This window comes from Macrobrachium rosenbergii, chromosome 2 (genome assembly GCF_040412425.1).
Source record: "Macrobrachium rosenbergii isolate ZJJX-2024 chromosome 2, ASM4041242v1, whole genome shotgun sequence".
Taxonomy (NCBI): Eukaryota; Metazoa; Arthropoda; class Malacostraca; order Decapoda; family Palaemonidae; genus Macrobrachium; species Macrobrachium rosenbergii.
Window position 1 is genome coordinate 25,549,605 of NC_089742.1, and position 5,000 is coordinate 25,554,604.

Genomic DNA, 5,000 nt, shown 5'->3' on the forward strand with positions numbered 1-5,000 from the left:
AAGTCATTCAAATAACTGAATACCTCATTTCAGTAAATCACTACAAACTATTGCTGAAAAATGACGGAGCAAAAACCAGTTTCAGTACAATAAATAAATAGGCTCTCCTGAAGATGGAATCATATTATATGAAAAGGTATCTCATACTTTCGACTGAAGCAACTGCTATTTGCTGTCTGAAAACCTGTATTCACAAACATAGCTCTCATCAAAGAAAAGTCTAAAATTTGAGAAGAAATATCAATAAGTGGGCTCGCAATCACCCTCTAATGTCCTCATTTACAATAATCATCGTGATATTGGGCGGATTTTTCATAGCTGAGACGCAAATTAAGGCAAGCACAGTGTTTAATTTCAAGGAAGGTTTATTGCCAAGTAAGTTCCTCATTTATTGGTCCAACTGGAAGAAAACAATTAATGATGGGCCATTTATTCTCACAAACAGCAATATTCTTTAAAACAGCACCCATCACCAGAACCATTTCACGTCAGGTTTACAAGATATTTCGTCAAGTCGTTCGCCTACAATATTTCACTGCGCACATTGGGGCATCTGCTGAATCAGCGGATCTGACCCGCTTAGAGAGAGCTTCAGCAAACACTAGACGCGTTTGATTTTGCATATGCATCGAAATGACGCTTTCTCTCCTCTTCCTTACTCTTCCGTCCTTCTGTGTCCTCCATTCTGTCTTTCTCTCACACACCTCTTTCTTTTCTCTCTCTCTCTCTCTCTCTCTCTCCTCTCTCTCTCTCTCTCCCACACACACTTTTAATCGATATGCCCGGCAGCCTACTTTTCTTTTATCTTTCATGCCTCACGCTCTCTCTTTGAAACCTTTGTCACAGGAAAGCCCGCAAATTAGGACCAGTAAGCTTCTAACAAAATAAATTTGTTGCGCCACTGTATTTTTTCACGTAGAATATCCTTTCAGGAATACAGGCGCGTAGAGACACGCCGACCTTTTCGTGTCTTTCTTTCGCACTCGGTGTGAGGCTTACATACTATTGAGAACAACCAAGTCATTCAATTCTACTGAAGGAGCAATGACCTCAAAAGACTTTGTGTGTGTGTGTGTGTGTGTGTGTGTGTGTGTGTGTGTGTGTGTGTGTAGAGGCTATTGTTGAGGACGATTCCTACAAGAAGGGATATATCCCCGATTCACTAGCAGAAGAATGAACGTGGCAGTAACCACTGAGTTAGTTTTGCTCTGGGACACCTCCTGTTAATAGAAAAAGCTTCATGTTGAATACGAACACACGCACACAAACACACACACACATATATATTATGAAGTATGTGTGCATGTATGCATGCAAATGTAAGCGCAGGCATGCATGAGCGTAGCGTATGTAAAAATCGAGCCAGGACAAATAAACTGCATAAATATTTAATTAGAGCTTCCTTCGCGACGGAGAGAGTCCCTGAATATTACAGATATCGACAGCTTACACAAAAGTCATTTCTCGCAAGAGAATCCGGTAATGTTGGCTCTTCACTATGCAGAAGCTCCCTTCAACTGATCCCCTCTTAAGCCACCAGGATTCGTTGCGCACGAGAGAGAGAGAGAGAGAGAGAGAGAGAGAGAGAGAGAGAGAGAGAGAGAGAGAGAGAGAGCATTCCCAGCTTTCCGGCATCGAATTCTTTTCCAAGAACAATTTTCTGTTTTTCATTTTTAAAAATTAGCTTCCGTCCCATTCCAGGATATTCAGCTTAATAGCTCCATCCCGAGAGAGAGAGAGAGAGAGAGAGAGAGAGAGAGAGAGAGAGAGAGAGAGAGAGAGAGAGAGAGAGGTAAGTCTAAGCGGTATATAATGCTTCGTTAAAACCAAGCTTTTTTTTTTATTTTGTAAAAATTATTTCCCTCAATTAAATTTTGTGTGTGCAGATTCTTTACCATTTCTTTGTCATCTTTCTTAGCACTTTCATTCATCTCTACATCAAAGTTTTGCTGCCAAAGATTACATTCCTAAAAATAAAAATAAATGTTAATCCTTTTTTAATTCGATCATCTTCTGCTTCCAGTCAGGCTTTATAACTCTCAAAAAGATGTTTTTCTTTTGTAAAGAATTATCTGAAGGATTTTCTACTTTATTAAAATTTTATTTTCCCATTTTTCACTGTTATATGGTAACTTTTATGAAATTTCAACCTTATTTTAATCTTCCCCTCTACTTTTTTTTTATTACTACTCTTCTAATCGTTTTGTTTGTTTGCCGAGAGCTTCCTTCAGCTTTATTCTGTCAAAGAAAATAGCATTTTTTTCAGACATTATCATCAACCATACTTTTCTTTTACACGGAAAGCCATAAAAATCTGCATTTCTAGGTACGAGGCTTTTCAGCACATTCGAACTGAACATTTATTAATATAATGCATAAGATTGGTAAGTATCTTCTTTTATTAAAATTCGGCTTTCTCATATATTTAATTTATTAGTGTTTTACGTTTTCATTTAAATTTATGGCTGGAACGATTTCAATATTTCATATTTATCTTTTATTTTGTTCTCCAAGTAAAACATCTGCTCTTTTTTCTGAAGGCCACAAAAATTTCAACTTGATGGTAAACAAATCAGCGCTCTGAGTGTGTTCGACCAAAATAGAAAATTTTCATTCTTTCTGATTTGAATTTTTTTTATCAGTACATAATTTGCTTAGGTAATTCCCCGAAAAGGTATTCTTGAATTCGGTGGAGGTTTTCCTTTAAATTTTCCTTAAAGGGATAATTGCATGGTGAATCACTTCGGAGAGCACTAACGCTGACCGGGTTTAAATGGGGTCCATTCGCTTTGGCTGCCTGTTCCGTTTAAGCTTGTGTCAATATAATAATACATACATGTTTACAACGTTTGTCCTCAAGAACGTCTCGAATGTGGTAGCAGTTGTAAAAGAGATCATGCACACAAACTAAAAGAAAAAAAAAATACCAGAGCGTCCACGAGATAATAATTTTCGTCTAGAGAATAGATCTACAGTTATACTATACTTGCAGAAACATAATCAAAGTTGATCATCCTTTGTATTAAACGTCTCGCTTACCTCGTATGCGTTACCTCGAATAGAAATAAGAATATCAAAGTCATAGACAAAAGGTTTAAAAAATAACCGTTCACTACATATCGACTGTATCTACGGTGTGACGAACTTCACGACTATTGTTACCAACACCAGTGCGGGTACAGTTGGCTAGAAGTTTACCGAGTCCTCGTGTGTCGTTTAATATTTCCATTTCTTAGAGGTTTACAGAGTGATCGTGTGTCGTTTCACATTTCCATTTTTTAGAGGTTTACCGAGTCCTCGTGTGTTTTTTAGTTTCACATTTCCATTTTTTAGAGGTTTACCGAGTCCTCGTGTGTCGTTTCATATTTCCATTTTTTAGAGGTTTACCGAGTCCTCGTGTGTCGTTTCACATTTCCATTTTTTAGAGGTTTACCGAGTCCTCGTGTGTCGTTTCATATTTCCATTTTTTAGAGGTTTACCGAATCCTCGTGTGTCGTTTCATGTTTCCATTTTTTAGAGGTTTACCGAGTGAGTCTTCGTGTGTCGTTTCATATTTCCATTTTTTAGAGGTTTACCGAGTCCTCGTGTGTCGTTTCATATTTCCATTTTTTAGAGGTTTACAGAGTCCCCGTGTGTCGTTTCACATTTCCATTTTTTAGAGGTTTACCGAGGCCTCGTGTGTCGTTTCATATTTCCATTTTTTAGAGGTTTACCGAGTCCTCGTGTGTCGTTTCACATTTCCAATTTTAAAGGTTTACGTCCTCTCACATTTTCCATTTTTTAGAAGTTTACCATTTCCATTTTTTAGAGGTTTACGAGTCCTCGTGTGTCTCTTCACATTTCCAGTTTTTAGAGGTTTACCGAGGCCTCGTGTGTCGTTTCACATTTCCATTTTTTAGAGGTTTACGAGTCCTCGTGTGTCGTTTCATATTTCCATTTTTAGAGGTTTACCGAGTCCTCGTGTGTCGTTTCATATTTCCATTTTTTAGAGGTTTACCGAGTCCTCGTGTGTCGTTTCATATTTCCATTTTTTAGAGGTTTACTGAGTCCTCGTGTGTCGTTTCATATTTCCATTTTTTAGAGGTTTACTGAGTCCTCGTGTGTCGTTTCATATTTCCATTTTTAGAGGTTTACCGAGTGAGTCTTCGTGTGTCATTTCCATTTCCATTTTTAGGTTTACCGAGTTCTCGTTTCGTTTCATGAGTTTACCTCCTCGTGTGTCGTTTCACATTTCCATTTTTAGAGGTTTACTGAGTCCTCGTGTGTCGTTTCATATTTCCATTTTTAGAGGTTTACCGAGTCCTCGTGTGTCGTTTCACATTTCCATTTTTTGAGGTTTACCGAGTCCTCGTGTGTCGTTTCACATTTCCATTTTTAGAGGTTTACCGAGTCCTCGTGTGTCGTTTCACATTTCCATTTTTAGAGGTTTACCGAGTACTCGTGTTTCGTTTCACATTTCCATTTTTTAGAGGTTTACCGAGTCCTCGTGTGTCGTTTCACATTTCCACTTTTAGAGGTTTACCGAGTCCTCATGTGTCGTTTCACATTTCCACTTTTAGAGGTTTACCGAGTCCTCGTGTTTCATTTCACATTTCCACTTTTAGAGGTTTACCGAGTCCTCGTGTTTCATTTCACATTTCCATTTTTAGAGGTTTACTGAGTCCTCGTGTTTCGTTTCACATTTCCATTTTTAGAGGTTTACCGAGTCCTCGTGTTACATCTCCATTTTTAGAGGTTTACCGAGTCCTCGTGTGTCGTTTCACATTTCCATTTTTAGAGGTTTACCGAGTCCTCGTGTTTCATTTCACATTTCCATTTTTAGAGGTTTACCGAGTCCTCGTGTTTCGTTTCACATTTCCATTTTTTAGAGGTTTACCGAGTCCTCGTGTGTCGTTTCACATTTCCACTTTTAGAGGTTTACCGAGTCCTCGTGTTTCATTTCACATTTCCATTTTTTAGAGGTTTACCGAGTCCTCGTGTGTCGTTTCACATTTCCATTT